This window comes from Equus przewalskii, chromosome 15 (genome assembly GCF_037783145.1).
Source record: "Equus przewalskii isolate Varuska chromosome 15, EquPr2, whole genome shotgun sequence".
Lineage (NCBI taxonomy): Eukaryota > Metazoa > Chordata > Mammalia > Perissodactyla > Equidae > Equus > Equus przewalskii.
This window is the reverse complement of record NC_091845.1, coordinates 54,590,400-54,613,968: the sequence shown is the minus strand read 5'-3', so window position 1 is coordinate 54,613,968 and position 23,569 is coordinate 54,590,400. Positions and strand designations below refer to the sequence as shown.

Here is a 23,569-nt window from a genome sequence, read left to right as displayed (position 1 = left end):
TCCCCAACTAGAATATATGAATTCTGCCAGGGCAGGGAGCAGGCCTAAGTTATGTCTTTATTCCTAGAACTTAGCACAGTTTCAATGTGATGGTGAGACCTCAATGAATTTTGGTTGAATGCGTGGATAGATGAAATACACACACACACACACACACACACACACACACACACACACACACACAATCTCTCTCTCTCTCTGAGGGACTAAGGCATCGCTACTGGAAGATCTACTTTCTAGACCAGCTAATGCCACAGCTGAACTGATACACATGCCTGCCCAGAAAAGAGCAGCATTTAAAGAGTTGGATGAAGTATGACGAAGTTTGAAGAACAAAAGGAAATTGCAGAGTAATGTAAGGTTTTTAGCAGAAGCAAAAACCAGAACAAAACGAAAGAGTCATGGAATGTGTAGGTGACGACAGAAAGGGGAAAAATGACATGTATTGACCATTTCGACCAACTGGCAAGGTAAGTGCTACATACTTTAAGCATATTAACTTATTTAATATTCCTAAAGTCCTTATTAGGTAGATATTATTGTTCCTTTAAATGAGGAAAGTGAACTAATAAACCTGAGTTTAGACAACTAATAGAGAGGGGATTTGAACCTCATTCTGTGTGATTCCAATACTGATGTCCTTTCTGCCACGCCATGTTGCTTCTGAAGGTATAGATGAGAAATTTTGCTTTTTTTCCTCAGTTCTTCCTGGGGCTACAGGGAGGGGAATAGAAAGACATAGTCACCACCTCCTGGTTTTTATAATAATGATAATATCAGACACTTATATAGCACTTAAAATGTAGTTCACACTGTAGTGAGTGTTCTGTACACGCTCATTTCATCCATGGCACAGTCCTGTGAGGGAGATCTGTGGGATCCTCCCCATTTTACAGATGAGCAAATGGAGTTGCAGAGAGTTCACAAACTTGCCCAAGGCCACGCAGGTAGTAAGTGGCAGATATGAGATTTGAACCAGGCGATGCGGCCAGAATTGATGCCTTTAGCTATTCCTCCTCCCATCATCCCCACGTGGGACACAGAAAGACCAGCAGAGCCTAGAAGAAAAGAAATCCAGAATGCACAAAGACTTTTCCTAGTCCGTCCAAGGGTTTTCACTATAACTCTATGAAGTGAAAAGTAGAAGTGTATATCAGCACCTCGTTACAGAGGTGACCTTGGCAAGACCTTCAACTTGTGGCTAAATTTGATCCTGGAAGAAGGCTACAAGTCGTACTGTTATAATTGAAGCTCCTACCTCCTACAGGTAAATGTGAGAAGATTTTATTTCTGGAAAACCATTAGATTCTATAAAAATACCAAAATAATCACAAGAATACATGAAAGGAACACAAATGTAAGTTTTTGTAAACTTTCCTTACGTTAAGAAACATGTAACATAAATTTAGTTTCTGCATGAACTAGTGTTGTTGAAGTTTGCTAAAATACGAATCAATGAAGTTTGGGTTGAAGATAAATTATTTTTCCTAGCAGATTTCCCTGTAGCAAGTACAGGCATATGCCACTGCTCCAGGCATCTAAGACTTGAATTCAAAATTAGAGTGATTTGTCTCAAAAAGTTTTTTCTAATTCAGTGTGAATGAATGGAAAATTTTTGCATAGTAAAAGCTGGGAGAAAGATAGTTTCCCTGATGTCATTTTTTTCAGTGATCTCTTGCTCTTCTATTTCAATAAGCCTGTTGACAATGACCTCTGCTTGATCTGTCCGCACTGCTAATCATTACAGTCATTATTGATTATTCTCTCGGTTTTGGTATTTTGTTGTTCTGATATATGCTACTAAAAAATCAGGCGTTTTTATTGATGTAATGCCATTGTTTTAGAATTTAAATAAATCTGAAAATTATTTGCATATTGATTGCATACTTTAAGAGTTCTCCGCTGCATTCAAATTTTGTACTGAACAAAGTTTTCTTGTTTAGAAAGCATTTTTCTAAAGCTCCAGAATCTTCAATAAGAGGAAGAAAATGACAATTGATAAAGCAAAGCTTCATTCACAAGAATAATTCTTATCTAGTTTAAAGGCTTTCGGAAAAAGTGGTATACAAATCTGACAGTTTTGAAATTGGAACAGGTATCTCTGCTTAGAATATCAGCAGTACGAGATAAAACCAAAGAAGACACGGATAAATAAACCCGAAATGCTTTCTTTGAGACGAAAATACAGCATTCTCTCTCCCCCTCCTTTCCACCTCTCCCTCTCTCTCCCTCTGCTCTCTTCTAGTGCCTCTCTCTCTTTCTCTCTCTCTCTCTCACATATGATTTTGGTTCCTGAAAGCTGCTCAAAGAGTTCCCCTCAAACAAGAGATATAGTTATAAAACAATTTGAAGATGAGGAGTCTTCTTTCTCATATTCCCTGATAAGAACACACAAGAGCCATTTCAGCAGCTAGAAAAATCTGCTCAAAAATATGCTCACAAGTCCCTAATTATAGTATTAACACATATTGCCTTTATTTTGTTTTATTTTCAGATTTAGCTTTTTTTAAAAAGAGCAAATAACATTTTTAAATTTTTCATCATTAATTATCATTTCTTCTTTTTCATATAATGTGCTTTTGAAAAACACTTTATTAATTTATCTGTTAATGTGTATTTAGTGTTTATATTCTCAATATAATTTATAATTTTCTAACCATTTTATAATTGTTCATGTATTTCTGTGCTGGAAATGTATATCCATTCAATTGCTGGTTTTAAAAATTACTTTGTGAATTCTGCACATGTTTTAAAGCCGTAGTAAACAATGCCAGTATTATGCAAATTAATTACCAAAATGCTGTAATTGTAAATCAGCAACAATCAAAAAACTTTATAAACACAAGTTTTGGGGTTTTTTAATTTAAGATAATAGAAGTGATCAAAGTGATGCTATGCTTACTAATAAAGCTACTATGGACCACTTGTATGCCATTTAGAATCCAACTCTGTTTACACCATGTCTTTAGAGTAATTTCTCAAGTTTTAATATGCACAAGAATCACCTAAGGATCTTGTTGAACTTCAAGTTCCGATTCAGTGGATCTGGGTTGAGGCCTAGGATTTTGCAATTTTTATCAAACTCCCAGGTGATGTTGATGCTATGGGTCCAGGGACCACAGTGAGTAGCAAGGTTTTTCTAGTGTACTTCACCTTCTGCCACATGGACTCAGTCTTTCACAAATGAACGTTAGAGACCACTACCAGGTAGGATCATCTTAACACCCAAGATTTGAATGGATGGAAAGGGCATGCTGGGAGCTGTGAAGTGAGAAAGGTGGGGTGATCTTGGCCTTAAAAGTTGGCAGACAATTGCATTTAAATGGAAGAAAACTGAGAGTTATAGATTCTTGTGGAGGGAGATCTAAGAAGCCTTCTGGTCATGGTGTGCACAATGAATTGAAGTTGAAGAAACTGACAGAGAATGTTTCCAGTAGATTCCTTGTTTTAATCAATGGCTTTGAAAGAACACGGAAGTGGAGCCAGAGTTTCTTTCCTGGGATCTCTTGCTGCTCATTCACTCCTAGGAAGCAGTGAGCTCCTGGGCCAAAAATTGCTCCTGAGCTTTGGCAGTGTGACCAGCACAGAAATGGAACAGTGCACCTGCATCCAATGGCTGCTTTGCCATCTCATCCTCTAGGAAGCTCTTTCTGACTGTGCCCAGCTAGGTTAGGTGACCCTCCTGCATGCCCGCGTGGCATCCATCCCTCTCCTTCCATGACACTGATCTCTGCATCATAATCATCTGTTTGCTCACCTCCATCTCCCTTTTAAACCCCAAGTTCCTGGAGGGATGGGCTACTCATGACTGTCCATTGTATATCTGGTACATAGCAGAGTGTCCAGCCTTTAGTGGACACTGATCACTCAATAATTACTCAGTAAAGGAATGAGAACTTGAGCAAGTCACCTCTCCAAATCCTCTCCCTCCAGTGTTAAATTAGGGGATGATCTGGAAGAGAGTGAACCTGCAGCTGTTCTCCTCTAGCTGACCACCTGGTTTTCTTTTTGCTTTGACCTCTGTTAAAACAGTGGGTTTTAATGCCTGCCCTCTACCGCAAGACTCTACTTAAGCCACTGCAGCTCACACTGGGCTCTCTTGTTCCTGAATTCCAGAGCAGACTTCACCCAAGCAATGACAGCAGAGCATCTACTTTCTCCATCTGTCTTCATTAAGCTCTTTGCTCAAGTGGTGCTCAGATTGCCTCAGGGAGTAGAGTTTGTTGAAAGGAAGCAGGGGGAGGCAAGGAAGTCTGGAACCTTCCTCCGCAGTGGCACAAGCACACTTGTCCCTGAGTTTCTGCACTTGGAACAGCCTGCAGTCAACAAGGCAATGCTCATAATCACCCAGGATGAACTAGCAACTCCAGTGTCCCAACCCCCTTAGCGTACTCTCCTACTCAGAAGCTCAAGGCTGCCTGAAGTTTTCACTGTGTTGTCAGTGGCAAGGGCAGGAGGCTGCACAAGGGGCAGCCTGCATATGCAGAACCACCATAGTCAGAGACGCTATCATTAAGTTAAATCATAAACGTTGTAATGAGATAGGGGGCACAGAGGCCACTCCATGGCCTTTCAGACTGTCAAAGCTTCATCCGCCAATTGGCTGACCTTTCTCATGCCCACCCTCTTGTCTCAACTGGCTGCAGTCAGAATAATGCTTTCTTGGGCATTCTAAGTGTCATGACATGGGTGAAGTCATCCTATACATATTCCCATTTCACAGAAAAGAGCTACTGCCTCAAATCAAAGGATGTGCAAACATAGTCTCTGGAGTCCCTAAGTCCTCTAAAAGAGTTCTTCAAATGAATTTTTAAATATTATGTTTTCATTGTCATAAAATTGTGTAAGTATGTATGGACGATTTACTTACAAAGGATGGCCATGGCATTCAAGTGCCTGTGTTTACATTTTGGTTTATGATCACAATGGTGCCAAGATGTATGCCTTTGGTTATTGTGGGCTAATGACAAGAGTGGAGACCAACTATATGTAAATGATAAATAATTCCTTCTTGCCAAGTAAAGATCAGAGAACCTTATGATCTCTACAAATTAGGGTTTTGCAGAAGTTCTATTACAGAAGAATGGTGGAAAGTTGGTCCTTCACATGGCATTCTGTAACATAGACCATGTGAAATTGCGAGACAAACTGTGATTGCACAGTCACATATTCATCTTGAAAGGGCAATTTACTTTCAGCAAAGCAGCATCATCCATCACATTGAATTTATGTTGTCAATTTGATTTTTAATGGCCTTTAAAAAATTTAATTTGTAATTTGTTTTGATTTCATGCCTTTTTAAGAAATGTAAGCATAAGAAGTTCATTGAAACTTTTAGGTTTATACATATTTAAGTAAAGTTATAATAAAAACAGCTTAAGCCAATGTTGGAAGCTAAGAAAACTTTCCCCTCTTAAGATAGAGTCTATATATTAGTCAAGCTTGAGAAACAATGAACATCCTCTTTAGAGATGTTAACCTCTGTGTCCCAAATAAATTCTCAGTCAAAGGAGCATGAAGAGGTACATGGCTGACTTCAAACGAAGGCATCGTCTGTAGGGGACTCCGTTGGCGTCTCTCCCAGATCCCCCTTATTAGGCCAGTGCACCTGTCCTGCAGCTGCTGTGACTGTGGGCTGCTAATGGCTCATGGCTACCGTATTCTCTGGAGAACTGCCCTGATATTAAAGGGAGCCCACGTGAGACATTATACCTTCCCCTCCCAAGTGGGGACACCTTGACTGGCTGACTTGGGAGTATGAAAAGCCAGTCTTCTTGCCTCAAGATGGGCTCACCTCTGTGGTACACATCATGCTTCAGAGCTTCCCATGGGATCAGGCAGAAGCCAGACTCCACGTGAGACCACATCATTGCTTAGCATCTTTTCCTTCTTTATCCTGCTTCCCTCACTCTTTCTCTTCTGAGAGCACATCCCTAACATGCAGCCAAATTCTTGTCTTAATCTCTCTTTCTAGGGAGGCACACCTAGGATCCCCTTCTGATCCACAAGAAACCCACTTGGCACTAAGATAGGGCCTGCTGTGTGGGCACACAAAAAGTCTTGGTGGAAATGGTCCTGTCTTCTCTCCCCATTACCATGAATAGAAGACACTTATTCTCCGGAACATATTGGAAAATACCTCCAAATGAGATTTAATAACCAAAAAGTTCTGGCAGATTGAATTTGAGGATTTCTGACTCATAGTTTGTGTAAAAGTATCAAAACCAAAATGACTCTTTTTAAATAGTTCTAAATCTCCAAAACCAAATGATTCCTTTTCAGGATCTATTTATAAGAAACTTCTTTCTGATCTGAGAAATCAACATCTCCCCAGGCACTCATTGCTATAGCAAACTGAACAATCTTTGGACCCTAAATACACCTGCAACCAGTTATCCATCTTTATCCACAGTGATCACCTCACTCTATTTGGTCAAAGCAGCTTAGTCTCCAAGTATGGAAAATGGGGTGCTGATTGTCAACTCCAAATATATAATGTATCTCATTTCATGAAGCTTATAGAATTAGACCCTTTCATATTTCTTGTCATTCTATAGCCTTCCTGCACTCACCCCTTGGCCTGGAAGAAAAAAGAAGTCACTCATGCGAGTTAAAACTGAGTTGACAATAACAACAGCAATAGTGACCAGCTATTGAGGACTTACTATATGTTAATTACCGTACAAAGAACTTTATAATTACTATCTTCCTTATGTCTCACAACTCTCCTGTGAGGTCTTATCTCCATTCCACAAATGAGTAGACTGGGACATAGAGGGATTATGTAAGGTCTCTAAGATCACATGACTAGTAGAGACCTCAGGGCTTTTCAGTGCTCTGCCTTACTTTCTCATTACAGGACAGATCATGTGAAAGTGTTTATTTGTTTGTCATCAGCAGAGATTTCACCTGGCCCAGCATTACCTAAAGTCAGTAGTCTATGAATCAAATTCTCACTTCTGATGATAGGTCCTCGTTACCTTGGTACATTATCTAAAATTTCCCCTTCTCCAGCTGTGGATAAGAGAGGGAATTACTCCATTTATAATGTGTATCCTTCAATAAACATTAATTTACTTAAAACAAAAACACACAGTAATAATAAAATGATAATTGTTGAAGTTCAGTTATGGGTACATTGGGGTGCATTCTACTGTTCCTTCTACTTTTGTGTGTATTTCAAAATGTCCATAATTTAATACAGCATAGCCACAAAAAAAGATTTAGATTATCTTCTCAACCAATAAATAGTTCCTTTACAATAGAAAAGGTATTAATGTGCTTGCCACATAAACCTAGTTGCCTTACAGCTCTATCTTAATACAACTTGATGCTTAAAAAAAAACACACCAGTCCATGCATCAGCAGAATTCCATTTGGATATGAGGTACAGAAATTGTATTAGACTGGCTTAAACAAGTTAGGTTGATTTTTTCCTTTATAAGAAGTCTGAAGGTAAGCAGGCCAGGCCCATGCAACAGGTCCATGAAATCATCAGTAGCCCAGTATCCTTCCATCTTTCTCTTCACCATCATGAGCATTTGGCTTTCATCCTAACACTCATGCAATGGCTGATGCATCTCCAGGCACCATGTGTGTAGTCCAAGCAGGAGGAAGGAGATGGAAGCCATAGTTTTTCCCTAGTGTTGATTTATTTAGGAAGGCAAGTCCTCTTGAGGGATTTCTGCCTCTATGTCATGGACCAGAACTGTAAAACCTGATCACCATAGGTACAATGGAGGCTGGGACTTTGAGCATCTCATTTTCCAGTGTTATAGCAGAATTTCTAACTATAATTTTATATCAAATATTGCAATAAATGGTGTCTTAGTTTGCCTGGGATAGTCCTGGCTTATACAGGTAGTACCAGCATAATTATTAATAGGGTCCCTTTTCAGCCTCAGGTGTCCCTGTTTTGATGATAAATTAAATGGTTAACCTTTCTATAATAGACAACAGCAAAAGAGGTGTTTTGCAAACCAAGCTTGAGTATCTGTTGTACTCCAGCAAGCAAAATAATTGAAAATCAATGCAAATCTTAATTTACAGTTTCACGAAAACACCAAAGGAGTATATATTTATAACAAGAAGCTAAACTTCTTTCAGATTTTCTTTCCCATTCCTCCTGCTGTCAATATCTTACACATGCATGACTGAAGCCCTAAAGTGCCTCTCCTCTTCCATTCTAAGTCCAGAAAATTCTCTTTCTAACTCAGTCTGTGCAGCCTCCCTTCTCTCCTCTCCCATCCTCTCCCTGCCTCAGATCTGTACTGGGTCAGTCCACTTAGCCTCTCCACCATTTGTTTCTCTTCTCTTTTTGCCTCAGCTCCACGGTAGAGTAAGTAGAACCTGTCACATGTCCCCCCGCCTCCCCCAACGAAGAAGCAGTTGATGCAGTTGCTATTGACAACCATCTTGTAACAGGATGTGAGTCAGTCTGAAACAGAGCAGGGAAGAGCCCAGAGGAACGGTGCTGGAGTCCCAAAGGTCTTACCCTGGAGCCCATCCTACCTGTGGAGTTCCAGAAATGGGAGATAAATCTTGTTCAAGCCCATTCGAATCAGGTTTCTCTTACTTGTAAGCAAAGACATCCTGACAAATACACTGTATTCTGTACAACTGAGGAAGTCACAGGATAGAATCTTCTTTGATGGTAATGGAAGGGAGAAGAAGGATTCACAAATTTGTAAGTTAATATTTTTTATTCCTATTGCCTGTAACAACATATTTTTCTTTTGTTCTCTTTACAAGCATATATAGGAAACTACAATTTAACTGGTTTTTGTTTTATTTTACCATTTGGGAGCAGGGCTCAGTTAAGAAATTTGAGAAAGGGAGTAAATGTGTTTGCTGTCCTTTAAAATGTGTAGACAGCAGCCATTCTATGCTAAACCATTTAAGAATGAAAGCCAGCACCTCACTAAGCTGGTAATGATGGGGGTGAATAGTCTCTCTAATGGGAATAATACAAAATCGTGTATGTACATGATGAGAAAGTATCGTGGGAAAATATGGAGCATGGGAAAGGGAAAAGCAGAGCGGAATGGCTGAGGTGTTGATTTGGCTTCAGAAATGTGAAGCTTTGCTGAGAGGCTGGCTCCCTTGAAGGCCAAACACACTTGTGGGCACTGCATGGCAACTACAGCTCGCAGAAGGTTTGAAGGCCATCCCTCTGATAAAGCAAAATATTGAGGGAGGTGGATTTGGTGCCCAAAATTTGCTAGAGGAGACTAGCAGAAGCATGGGGGATAGGGCCCAAATGACAAACCCTCATGCCCAGCAGGTCTTTCTACTGTGGATAATCCTTCAGAAGCCATGAGGCAGAGACAGAGGGTCAACCTTACAAAAAGCACTGGGGAAAGATTATTGCAAACCATTTTGATTGTAGTAGAAAATACAATCAAAGTCACATTGAGAAGGAATAAATCACAGTGACTATTTGAAAGACCATGTCAATCTGTATCTGGTATTGTGTTTCTTTATATCTTGCTCTGTATTGTAATGATGTTTGATGCTATAAGCAAATATAGTAATGTATGTTTAGATTCTTATGCTAAGCCTTTTTTTTGTATGAAACAAGCGTCACTGATGGAACCTTCTTCCTTATCTGACCTGTACGTCATTTATAAATTCCGATGGATAGCCTAGCTATTAAAGCCATACAGACACAAACCTATGCTTATTTCCCTGGTGGTCTTAGCTGACATGCTGGCACAGGACCTTCCCAGTAAATAAAACCCTATTAAAGGAGTCAGCCATTCTAAAAAGAAAAGGAGGAGAAAGTAAAGAGAGGAAAACTATGCAAGTTAGTTGTGGGAAGTAGGGGGTTGGAAGAGAGTCATGAATGAAGAGAAAAAGGTCAATGGAGAACTGAGGAGGGAACTGTCCCAAAAAGGAGGAGGATCTTTTTATATTAACCTGAAGATGCTGAGAAGATGAATGAAATGCACATAACCTGCTCTGAGTTCCCTGCTCAGGAAAACAGACAGCATATAAAGAAAGCATTCTACTTATTGTGTTTCTCACAGGGCACATGAAAAGGGTACTTGGTCATTTCATTGTTGAACTCTATTATCAAAATGAAAGTAGGTTTAAACCGTTAAATAACTGCCTTCACCCAAACATTTGTATATATGGCAAAGCTATTTAAACCAATGGATATAATTTTCAAAGGGATTATTACGCTAATTATTTCACATTTGTTATATGTGGCAGTGGGATGGTGAATGCAGAAAAGACAACAACTACTTTAATTCTAGGGCACAGACCAATGATTCAGAATGAAATATTTTTCATTTATTGAATGCTGGCAATGTCAGCAAGGACACAAATTTAGATGTCGTTCATGACTAGCTGCCTTATAATCTAAATAGGCAGAAACAACCCTTCCCAGGAAAGAAGGGCAGGTGCCAACCAGCAACAGACAGGAAAGTATTATTTTCTTCCCATAGTGTTATTTACACAAGCCCAACTTGGTGTATACCTGCCAAGAGGACTTGTGAAGTAAGCTGTCTTCAGGCAACCAGCGCTCATCTATCAGTCTGAAATAAGCTATCCAACTAAACTGGAAGAGAATACAACTTTATTTTAATAACTAGAGGGAAGCTTTGGTAAATTTGTAGGCAGTCCCTAGAAATATTGGCCAAATGATGTGCAAGTAGCAGCTGGGGACGATCGAGGCTCCTACTCAAGGTCAATGGGATTCCTGTAACATTGCTTCCTGTGTAATTCTCCTTCCTACTTCCAGCAGTCTCAGAAGAGAAGACTCTAATTCAGAGGCATTGCCAGTGAGGTCAGAGTCACTACTAATTGGATAACATCTTCATTGGGTAGTATCTGTGTGTGATATGTATCTAATATCAGTTCCTCTCTGTATATTTTATCCACAGGAGGTTAGACACAATTCCCCATCTGGCAGGCTCAGAGTTTCTAAATTGACAAATAAGAGTCAAAAGGCCAAGGAAGTAATGGAGATTTAGACTGAGAATTTTAGTTCAATAAATACTGAGTACCTATTATGTGCCACAGTAGTAAAAGAATCAGATAGGGTTCCTGCCCAGAAGAATCTCAGTCTTGAGAAGACACCAACACATGAATCTAAGTTGTGGATGAGAAAAAAAGATAACTAAGATATAGTGAATATTTCAGATGTGTCGACTCTGTTCATTTCAGTTCAGTTGCACAATAATAGCATGAGGCAGACACTAATTTGCCCATGATACAGTTGATAAAACCTGAGGCTTAAGGGGAAAAATCCCTTGTCCAAGTCTACCATGCTGGTAACTAGTGGGACCCCAATCATACCCAGTAGACTTTGAAAAGATTCCTCCAGATGTGAGGAATGGGGAGAGAGAGGGTGAGGGAAGGTAACATCGGAAGAAGGGGGGAATCACACAAGGAATCCTGTGTCTGAATTCCTCTTCTAGTGCCTTGACCTGTTTCCCTACTCTCCTGTCCTGCTGAATCCTGGGAAAGGAAGGAAAGGATGATTATAAAAGACAAAATCTGGAGATGTTTAGAGAGCTAACAGCCACAGGGAGAACATAATGAGGTGACAAGATCCCAGCATTGACATCGAACCTGAAGTGAGTTTGCTCACTCATTGCACAGCAAGCCAGTCTCTGACACCAGGTGTAGTGGAAGAAAGTAGGACTTTATTATTTCATAGCACTGAGCAAGGAAAAAGGGCAGCTAATGCTGAAATCCTAAACTCCCCAAAAAGCTAAAAGGAGGGGGGCTTATTTGGGGTTTTAGGTAGAGGAGGAGGAATATATGGCCTTGCTGGTTGGCGCTTTCCCACCAGCCTGTAGCTTATTGGCAGGGAGGAGGAGGAGGAGATAACGAATCCAGGTGGTTGTTCTTAGCTGTTTGGCTCCATGATGGATAGTGGATTCTGGAGCCAGGAAGCCAGGGAGTAAGCAGAGAATGAGTGTTTTGGTTTTAACCCCATATATCCTGGGTTTAATGTAGGGAAACTGATATCAGGGCCTGTATCAGCATGAAAAGGAGCAAAAGAAATGTCTGAAGGTATATTAAGGTGAGACAGTATCTTCCAAACATTTTCACTATGACTCACAGTAACAAACATAAAGTGTATAACAACTCAGTACCCATGTATGTATACATAATTGAAACCAAAGATTCATGAAAGAATAGTTGCTGTATCATTCAGAGTTCTTCAGAGAAGCACAACTGATGGTCTGTGTGTGTGTCTGTGTGTGAGTGTGAGTGTGTGTGGATAAAATCTGCAGGGTAGGCCAGAAGGCTGGAGACCCAGGGAAGAGTTGGTGTTTCAATTCAAATCCAAAGACTGTCTGCTGGCACAATTCCCTTTTCTTCAGACAAGGTCAGTCTTTTACTTAAGGCCTTCAACTGATTGGATGAGGCCTATCCACATTATGGAGGGTAACCTGCTTTACTCATAATCTACTGATTTAGGTATTAATCGCCGTTAAAAAACACCTTCACAGCAACGTCCAGACATTTTTGACTAGATATCTGGGCACTGTGGTTTACCCAAGCTGACAGAAAAAATTGACCATCACAGTTCCCTAAGTATGTGTTATATACTCTGATATTTTCCTTTCAATTCCATTCCACTCTTTTTTAATTCTTTTTAACTCTAGTTGTAAACTACTGGCTTGATTCAATGACTTGCTCAGGGAATGCAACCTGAAAATCTGAAAATGGCTTAGGAGCTCGTCTCAGAGAGCCTCACAGACTTTTCTGTGGGACAGGAGCAGCAAAAATATTCTTTTGCACTCAAGAAGCAAAGAGGAGTGGAGTTTCTAGAAGTCCAAAGTGGAGTGGTAACATATGTGCCTTGAGCCTGAGAGTGGCATGGATATAATTCTAAAAGTTAATAGACTTAGAAAGGTCTTAGTTTCAGGAAGAAGGAAAAACAAAAGTGACTTCTGTGGAGTGATAACTGCAGACTAGACAGGAACAAGGAACCTCACAGACCTGGCAGAGGTAGATGATGACATCAAGGACAGTGCAACCAGACGTTCCCTCAACAGCAGACCACAATGTAACACCTCCCAACTCAGGCCATTCCATAGAAAGAAGAACAGCATAGCTGAAATGGCTGAGTTTTATTCCTGTCACTGAATCAGATGAGAACTTGATGTAGAAGTTGTTCAGTTGTATATCGCTGCATAAAAAGCCATGCCAAACTAATGGCTTAAAGCAACACCAATTATTTCACTTCTACCCCACACATTCCTGGAGATTGGCTGGGCTCACCAACCTGGTTTTCATTTGGGTCTCTCACGCAGTTGCAGGTAGATAATGGCTAGGGCCAGGGTCATCTGAAGGCTGGTTTACTCACCTGCCTGGTGCCTGGACTGGAGGACTCCAGCACCTGGGGGTTGGAACACTGGGGCTCCTCAGGCGTCTCTGTCTCCATGTGGTCTCTCCAGCACAGAAGCTTCATGGTAGCTGGAGCGGGAGAGCCAGGCGGAAGCTATTCTGCCTTTAGGACTTGGGCTCAGAAGTCAAATGGTCTCACTTCTGCCATACTCTAATCATTGAAGTAATCACAAAAGCCTGCCCAGTGTCACAGAGAGGAGACAGAGACTCTATCTCTTGATGGAGGAAGAGTAAGTCCTGGTACTGATTATGGAACCAGAGACACTGTTGCAGCCATTGTTAGCAAATAAAGTTCACGTAGAGGGAAAATAAATTGATTTCCTGCAAATCTAAGTTGTACTGAAATTTGTATCTATCATGTAAAATGTCCTCGTTTTACAGTTGAGGAAATTAAGGTACAAACAGGGTGAGTGACTTTGCTCTCTTTCTAGTCTCTTCCCCACCAGTTTTCCCACTGATGCTCACATGCTCATTTCTTGAGCAGAGTTGAGTGGCAAGGACACATGGAGTCCTTGCTCTTACATGCCTAGTGGAAGTGGTAGAGGAAGTCTCTGTCCACGAGGGCCACAGTGCATTTGGACATAGAACGGACAAAAACAGGACAAACTTTCCCAGAAGTGAAGAGGGCAAGGACTTCCTCCAGCCATGGTGTTCTAAACATGGCAGGGAACCCACCCATCAGAACACACAGCACCATAAACAAATGCTACATGGTACCAGTGTGTTCTGATTGGATATTACCTTTGCCTCCTCTCTCAAGTGAAGAAGACATTTTGCTCTGTTTAACTCAAGACCACAGCTCAAGCATTCATAGCTCTGGGCTAGGAACCTCCAGTTTAAAATCCATTTGTTCTAGGGGAAAATAAAACGTGATTTTTTATTTGCTGGCAGAAAAGAATGTTGAAGTTACTCCTTAAGTACTTTTTGGAAGTTAAATCACCTCTGCCGAAGAAAAATGATGAGTCAATAGAAAATAAATCATGATCAGATGGATTAAACTTTTCTCAATAAAACAGGTTTTTAAATTAAGGGCAAAGTGTTTAGAAGAATAGGTTTCCAGTCGATTTTATATTAACAATCATCACTTTTCTGTACTTAAGGCTTAGCCAGCCTGTTGTAATGGAAATACAGGATGTGGTCCCAAATGCAACAGTATAATTTCCCCGCAAGATTAACCAAGAGGGCAGTAAAAACCCTAGTTAAAATATAGCACTTTGGTATTCTATTAAGTACCAGAAGAAAAACAGTATACAGACAGAAATTTACATTGACATCTTACATTTCTAAACCTTTGGTTCCAGTGGGGAAATTCCATTTGATTGCCTCTCCCTCTGGATGGGCATTTAATGGAACAATATGGACTTCAGAGAATCCCAGCATATTGAGCTGGAAAAGGTCTTGGAGAAGATTGTGTCCAAATGGTTCATTTTATAGCTGATGATGCTGAGGCTCTGAGAGAAGTAACTCGCTAAGTCACACAGCAGATGGAGTGAGGACTAAAACCTAGGACCCCTGACTCCAATGCCGATGTGTTGTCCACATTACCACCCATTTAAACCTCATAGAAACATTTTGGCAAAAGCATGAACCATAGTTAGAAACCAGAAAACCCAGAGAAAGATTTCCAGAGACATCTGCTCTTTGCCTCTCCAGGATCCATCTCCCTCTTTTGGCAACAACCTCTATTTCTGTTTGAAGATCCCTGGCTCCCCCATTTCAATCTATAATGTTAGACAGGATTAACCACTAGCCTAAGAGGAGCAGCACGTGACCCAGGTTAAGCCAATCACCACAGTGCAACCAGTTCCACTCTGATTGGTTCAAGTATGGGCACATCACCCAATCAGAACCAGTGGAATGCAATCAGATTCTGTTTTGTTTTAACTTGAGAAAGTGTTTCATTCTCTTCCTCTTTCAACTTGAAGGGGAGAAAATATCAGGCTTGAAGCCACTGCATCCATCTTCCTAAAATTGGGGTATTGAGAATAAAGATAGTACCATCATACAGTAGAGCCAAGAGATGAGAAAAATCGTATACAAGAGACATTGTTTGTACCTTGAATCCAGTCATACCTGAAACCATCAATGCCATGTGCCTTTTAGTTACACGAGCCAGTAAAGTCCACTTCGTCCCTCAAGCAGATAGTTTATTTGGAAGGTGATCTCGGGAAACACTAGCAGAAAAGTGGACAGAGAGGCGGGAGAGGAAGAAAACCAATAAAGAGTGTGCTATCAAGCAAGTTAACACTGTGGGCAACTGCAGCTTTGTCCGGCGGAAACTCTGGTAAACAGCATAGGGATCACCTCTCCCCCAGAGAATTATCTCACCTCAGGGTCAAGGGAGCTGGGGTATTTATATACCAACCCTCATAAGTCATTTTTGAGGGATATGAATTAGTTTCTAGACTCTTCTGGCCTGCTACACATGTGAGCAGAACGGGTTTAGGTGGCAAGAGAAACCCTCAGGAAAGAGATGCAGGTGGTGGTCCTGGCAGTTGGAAGCTGGACTTGCATGCCCTGAAATGGAAGGGGCCACGGGATGCAGGTGGGGCCCTGTGGACGCCTGCTGTACCTCCAAGTGCAATACTTCATTCTCCTTCTTGCCTAGCAGCTGAATGAAGAGAATTCCAAGGCCACCGAAGAGGGCAGACCCACAGGACTGAACGAGCCTGGATCCTGATATGACCCCTTGGAAGGCTGTTCGCTGGCCAGGGACCCCTAATTGGACTTTGCATTGGCAAGAAATAAACAATTGAGCTAAACTGCCAAAATTTGGGGATTGCTTGTTATAAGCAGTTACCCTACCCTGACTAATACAGGGAGAAAGCAGATGTTTCTACAGCCAACCTATTCAAGGCTTAAACCCTGGGATCAGTGGGTGATGGATGATGCAGCCAGATCATTTGCTTGTTCATAAAAATCAGTGAGACACCAGGTGAAAAGCCCTAGAAGCCACAAAGTCATGACAGGCAGGCAGATCTGAGAAAGAGCCTCTAGTTTCTACGTAAGAAAAGCCCTGGTTCAGAAATGCAGAGGGCTCTAGAACTTTGGCTTTCAGCTGCATGGTTTCAGCTTTCTCTCCAAGAGGAGAACAGACAGGATTAAATCTTCCAGGCACACTGCCCCTTAAGCGCCACGGACCCATCTAAGATTGCAGAATAACACTCACCATGGGGCAGAGACCAGCACTGAATTTGTACCTGAGCTTTGAGCACAGTGACAAGGAAATGACATGTTCTTATCTGTGGCTCCTGCTCAAAAGGGAAGTCAGCTTTGTGGTTAATGCCCCACTGGGGCCAATAAAGACAGGGGTGTCAAGAACTCCAAGGAGGGAAGAATCAAATAAACCAACTCTGGTTAAGGGTTTATCTTCCACCATGACAAGCCACCAGCCTTTGAATAGAGGGTCTTAACATTTGTTAACTGTGCAGCTCTAGCCAAACACCACAGAGTACTGTAATCCCATTTAGTCTCCCCACAGCCATGAGGAGTATTGTCACTCATATGTTTCAGATGAGGAAATTGAGGTTCGGCGGGCAGAGGTTCTCTGCGCGAAGTCAAGAGCCAGGGAGTGACTGAACTGCCAGACACCAGACACGGCGCGTATCCCGCCACATCGTGCTTCCTCCTTCTCTGAGCCCTCCTCTGCATGGTGCACAAATGTGAGAAACTGAATGCCTTGGGAACTCGTGGGGTCGGCAAACTTAAAGTAAAATCACATATTTATCTTAATTTTCTAAGTATTCATCTAAACATTTTCTTTAAATAGTTAATCAAATTAATTTAAGTAAACAGTTATCTAATATTTTCTTCCAGTAACTTGTGTGCTATACACAGAGTAGGTGTCTAAAGCATTCTGTGGAAGGAATAAATGAATGTACTACATGTACTGTGATATCCTTTTTGTGTATTGATAAAGTTTTTTTCCCGTTCTCGTTACAGTTGGTAAGACTCCACTTTCTTCATATCTTTGCTTTTTCATCTCTAGTGTGTCATTCCATTCCCCTCCCCCTCTTCTCCCCAACCATAATGGCAGCAACAAAACACTACATCTCAGAAATCTTTCCCAGCAGCTGCAGTCTCCGGGTACCTGGCTCCCCTCCTTCATCTTACACCACCCCTTCCCCCGTGGCAGCCTTCTCCCGGAGGGAGACCACCCTGCTCATCATCCCTGATAAAAACGACCAACATTTTGTAAAAACTTAACGATTCACAAAGCAATCTCCCCAAGGTTAACTCATTTGATTTTCATGGTAACCCAGAGAGGAAGGCAAGACAGGTTTTGTTAACTCCTGTTTCAAATGAGGAAACTGAGATTCAGAGGGGCTAAGTGATTTGCTCAGGATCATGTGACCAGCAGAGACAGGAACAAACACTCAAACCACAGCATTTGCTCTCCAAACCCAATGCTCCCTATGTCAGATGATGCTGCATCTCCCCTTCTGTTGACTTCTGAGGCAGCTTGCCAAGAGACCGCAGCCCACCTACCTCCAGGTACCAGCTCTGCTGCCTTCAGCTACCAACATCCATGGCGGTGAGTTGGGCTCACAAGGGAGAGTTGCCTCAACATCCCTCTTCCAGCCAACAAGATTGTCATGGAGACAGGTGAAGAAATGAGTGGAGCTGATGCCCAGAGCGCAGCCTGTGGGAACAGAGGCTGTGCATGCAAGCACTGCAGGCCCTTCTCCAGCTGCTCACAATTCCTCCCAGAGTTCAGAGAAAAGCTCTGGGCCCTTAAACACTTCAGAATCAGGCATGTGAATGTTTGAACCCAGCTCTGCAGTAAATTTTAACTTCTCTGGACCTCCAAAATGAGGAAGAGAATGTTAACATCACAGCATATTTTCAGCATCAGCTGAGGTGGGTAAATAAAGTGCTTAGGATAAGACTTTAATAGTGGAAGTTATCACTGATATTTATAATTTATATAACTATATATGGTCATAATGATAACATACATGTAATACATAATAATAAATATAAGACAATTGTGTACTACAAACAGGACATGGATAGGACAAAGAAACCAAAAAGCTGCCTAAGGAAGCTTTGCCTTAGTTAATATAGATATAGATATATATATAGATAGATAGACAGATAGATATAATAGTAGTTAAATAGTTAACTATTTTATGTATCACCATAAAAGCATCTAGTATCGGTGCTGTTTCATCCTGCCTGAAATTTTTCATAGATAATGAGATGGGAGGCGTCTTCCTCTGGCATCATTCTTCATGTCGGATGGGATCTGAGTGCAATGCTCATGTGCCACAGTGCACTGGCTGGTGCCCTTCAGTCTAACTGTGGCTGAAAAACGGTGTTTAGGGACATCTTGGATTTGTTCTCTAATGAAACAGGACCAGCAAGTCACCATTCAGAGATAAGAATAAGAGTCTCACTAGTGGGGCTTCCAACGGTAAAGAGCTGAGTGATCCTGGGGAAAGACAAGTCTGGGGTTCCCAAGTAGAGGAGCATCCAGACCTGCATCGCTCCTGGGAAGCCTCAATTCTGCTGAGATCTTAACCCTTCAAAGGGTGCTGACGGTTTTCATTTGGAAGCCAAAGTTCTTGAAGTCAAGATGTTTCAGCAGGAAGAACCAGAGGACTTAGAAGGACTATGCGAGAAAAAGTAATTTTATGTCTTCATCCCGTTTACTACACAAATTTTAGAGATTTGATTTTTATAGTTAAGAAAAAAAACAAACCCTACTGGAAAATTAGAAAATTTGTTACTTTGAGGAACAAAATTATCCTTGCAGGAGTGTTCATTATCTTAACTAAAATAATAGACATAATTTCTATTTATAGAAATAAGATTCTCTGGTCTTGAAGGAAAAAACAGATAATTCATTGATTCATTCTGTATTTGAGTGCCTTCTCTTTCAGACGCTGTGCTACATTTTGAGAATAGAGTGAGATCTAATTCATATCCTCAACAAGCTTATGGTCTAGTGAAGGAGCTGGATGTACATTAAGTTTTGATAAGTGCTAGACGAAACTGTGACAGATTTTATTTTCCAAAGTTGGTTGTAACAACATGTCCCATCTCACATGCTCTTCTAGAACCTTACACTCCCCCATCAAGGAGTAGAACCTGACTCTCCTGCCCTTAAATCTGGGCAGGCTGGTGACTCACTTCTAGATAAGACAATGCAACACAAGTGAAACTGTGTGACCTCAGGCTAAGTCCTAAAAGGCAATGTGACCTCTGCTTTGTCCTCTGGAATACTCACTCTTGAAAACTTCTGCTGCCCTGTAAGCAGTCTGACTGCCATGAGGATGTCATGCTGTGAGGAAGCCCGAACTAGCTAGTGCAGAGGGACCGCATTAAAAGAGAGAGATGCTTAGCTGGCTGACAGATGCTCGAACACTCCTCTTCCCCTGCTGTTTCAGCTGCAGCCACCATTTAACTGCAACTCCATGAGGACTCTAAGCTAGAAGGACCCATCTGGAGCCTTCCTGAATTCCCGACCCACAGAAGCCATGAGAGATGAGGTGGTTGCTGTTGCTCAGTGGCACTGAGTTTCGTGGTGATTGTCATCCTGCAGTGGGACCTGGAACAGAGACCCTTGAGGCAGAACCGTTTGCTTTGTTCACCGGCCTTTACTCTGTGGTGATCACAGTGCCTGGCACATGGTTAGTATTCCAGAAATATTTGTTGAATTTAGTTTTATTTTGAATCTTGTTGAATTTTGTTAGTGTTAGGTACATTGGTAGCATAAAGGAAGAATGATTAATGAAACTGATGAAATAGGAAACATTTCCCAGAGGAGGTGACAAGTCAAGATCTCAAGAAGAGAATCAGTATTTTTCAAACAGGGAATGCGATGGGAATGCCAGGCAGAAAGGAAAACAAATTCAAAGGCTCTAAGTCACGGAACAGCTGGGTTTGGGGAAGCATGGATAACTGAAAAGGGCTGAAATAGGCACATGGAGGTAAATGATTGGGAATGTGGCTGGAGAGGCAGGTGAGGCCAGACCAGGAGAGGCCTTGTGTGCTAAGCAGGTCTCGGTCCCGGGACAGGGAGCTGTTACACTCTCCCCCATTCCCAAATGGAAGGCCTTCTCAAGCCAGCAGGGCCCCGTCTCCACATCTTCTATGGTTTCCATGCTGGTGTTGGGCATGTGGGTCTCTTCTCTTAACCTCCTGTCCCTGAGTGGGTGAGAATTCTGTGAAGTCACTCAGCGCTACACACATTTGAAGACCTTAGCTGCTCCTCCTCGAGCTAGGTGCAGGGTTTTTTTAGAGATGGGAAACAAATCCTTTCAGTTCTTGAATCTCTAAGCCTCTCTTGGGTACTAGAGAAACTTCCCACTTGCAGAGACCCAGATGGGGGAAGAGGACTCGGGCATAGCTTGGTCTAAGCTCTATGCTTTCCCCACAGTTTTCCATATCTTTTTTTCTCTAAGTCCAGAAAATGCTTATTTAGTTTGGCAGAGGATAGCTTGGATCTCCAGCTGGTCTTTCAGATGTGTTGTTTGCGCATCTGGGCCATAGGCTTTTGAAATCGAAAGCCATGAATTAAGTCCTTTGTTATCTGTGTTCTGCAGTGACATCCCCGAGACGGTGTGTCGGTCAGAACAGGGCACATAATGCTCTAGGAACAACTATCCCAGCGCTTGGTGACTTAACACAAGAAACGTCTATTTCTCTCTCTCTCATGCTACACATCCAACATGGAGGGCACCCTGTCATCTGGTCACTCAGGACCCAGGGCAGACATAGCTCCATCTCAACATGTGCTCCCACAATCATGCTGTCAGGATGCAGAGACGGTGTTAGACTGTGCTGTAGATTTTAAAGCTTCTGCCCGGAAAAGACATATTACAAGCGGGGCTGAAGAGCAAAGCCTGCTGCAGAGGCTACAGGAAAATATGGAGGGAGAAAAGCCTGAGCTGTCGTCTTAGCCTGCTTGGACTACCATAACAAAAGACCACAGACTGGGTGGCTTAAACCACAGAGTTATTTTCTCCTGGTTCTGGAGGCAAGAAGTCTGAGATCAGGGTACCAGCACAGTTGGCTTCTGATGAGGACTCTCCCTGGCATGTAGATGGCCGGCTTCTCACTGTGTCCTCACATGACCTCTTCTTTGTGCCATTCAGGAAGGAGAGAGATGAAGAGAGCTCTCTAGTGTCCCTTCTTGTAAGGACACTAATCCTATGGGATCAGGGCCCCACCCTTATAACCTCACGTGACCTTAACTACTCCCTTACTCCAATTACAGCCACTCTGGAGGTTAGGGCTTCTATGTATGAATTTGGGGGGCACACATACATTCAGTCAACAAGAACTACCATATTTGAGAGTGTGAATAGAAAGCCCGAGTTATGACTCTCCCTGTAAGGAAGGATTCAGCTGTAATTAAAAGGGAGCTATGAAATAACAACCTTCGATATGAAAAACTTCATATTTTTCAGGTAATGTGTAAGTAAATCTCTTTTCTGTGCAAATTTTTAAAATAGAATTTACCATCTAGTAAATTATTTTTTTAAAAAGCTCACACTTAGCTGATGAATCAACAAAATCTAAATGAAGAGAAAACAGTTCTGGGTCCTCTCTGTTCCGCACAGAAGTTATAGTGGTATTTTCATTCAATACAAAGGTATAAGGATCACATTCTTTTATTGCAAGAATCTATGTTCCTCATCTGAAATGCAAATCCCTACTTTTGAATAATCATAGTTCAGATTAAAGCATAACATCATTAAATAGAGTAGGAGATTATGATAGTTCATAAACTGATATAACAGAACTGAAAATGAATTTTCTGTATGGTTCTTTATTCTTGTCTTTGGGTCATTGTTCTTGCAAACTATGGTTTTTGAGATAGCTATGACAATTTGCGAGCTCTTTTTTTTTTTGCAGAAGTTTACAACAAGCCTAAATCAAATAAAAGTGCTTCTGACTGTTTCTAAACCTAACATGATGTGGGGTGTAGTTTGTATTTCGACAAATCCTGGTAAATATATCCAACTAATAAAAGAGAAGCAGTGACAGGAGAGAGAGAAAGAGAGATCTTGTCTACAGCAGTCCAGACTTTGATGTTACATTTCATTTGTCTCAAGCATTTCAGTTTGAACCTAGGCCGTGTCACAGCTAGTGTTCAGCAATGGCAGGGTCTGGGCCAAGAAACTAGCAGATCTACCCCAAGAAAAGCCAATTTAAGTGAAATGATTTGCATGAAAGCTTTTATCTCACCTGAAAGGAGCAAGAGCAAGTTCAGTCTTCAGCAACTGGATGAAGAGATGGGAAAATAGAGAGCGGTTCTTTCCCAGTCTGGCCTCATAGACCATGGAGACAATGACAGTGAGCCATTTCTTCCTCTCCCTGAATTTCTGTTGACCCGTAATATAAGCTCTTCTCCTCTGCCAGAAGTATTTTTCTTTTGGCTCCTCCCCACAAGATAACAAGTAATGTATCTGGTTGGTGAGATAGGAAAATACCATTGCAGCCACATGAGCTCTCTTAGGTCTCTCTCTGTGTCCTCACCTGCGCTTCTCTCCACGTAGTAAGCCCTTAGGTGGGATCCACACCTGCAGGGAAAGGTCTGAAGGTGTCCAGGGATTCTGCCTATGATTTGATATGTCAATTCAATTCAGAGGAGAAAATACAGAAAACCCATTTGGCCCGTTGTCTGTATCTCACGCTCTGGAATCTAGCTCTAAAGCAACAACACTGATATTCTTGACTTTTGTGTGAAAATATTAATAGCCAGCCCTTATATAATGCTTACAATGTGCCAAACCCTGTTCCAAATGGCTTTCCTACATTAATTCATGCAATCCTCCTATAACCCTATGAGGTATGTTGTAGGTCTCACAAAGACAGCCACGTCCTAATCCTCAAAACCTGTGAATATGTTCAGTTACCTGACAAAAGGAGAATTAAGGAATTAAGACTGAGAATCAGCTGACCTTAAAATAAGATTATCCTGGGTTATCCAGGTGGGTCCAGTGTATTCACAAGGGTCCTTAAAAAGGGAAGAGTGAGACAAAAGTGTCAGTTGCAGAGTGCATCAACACGAGAAAGGCTTGATCTGCTGTGGCTGGCTTTGAAAATGGAAGAAGGGACTCATGAGCCATGGCATACAGGTGGCTTCTAGAAGCTGGAAAAGGCAAGAAAACAGATTCTCCCCTAGAGCTGCCAGAAGGAACACAGCCCTGTCAACACCCTGATTTTAGCCCAGGGAGGCCCATTT

The 23,569-nt window shown here is 41.7% G+C and overlaps 1 long non-coding RNA gene across 1 annotated transcript; it reads left to right on the top strand.

The window, feature by feature from the left end:
- The first annotated feature begins 8,429 nt into the window (after nucleotides 1–8,429).
- Nucleotides 8,430–22,290, top strand: LOC139075985 (uncharacterized). Its single transcript, XR_011527105.1, has 4 exons — nucleotides 8,430–8,686; nucleotides 16,885–17,033; nucleotides 19,764–20,006; nucleotides 20,922–22,290. It is a non-coding gene; the product is annotated as an uncharacterized lncRNA (long non-coding RNA).
- The last annotated feature ends 1,279 nt before the right edge of the window (nucleotides 22,291–23,569 follow it).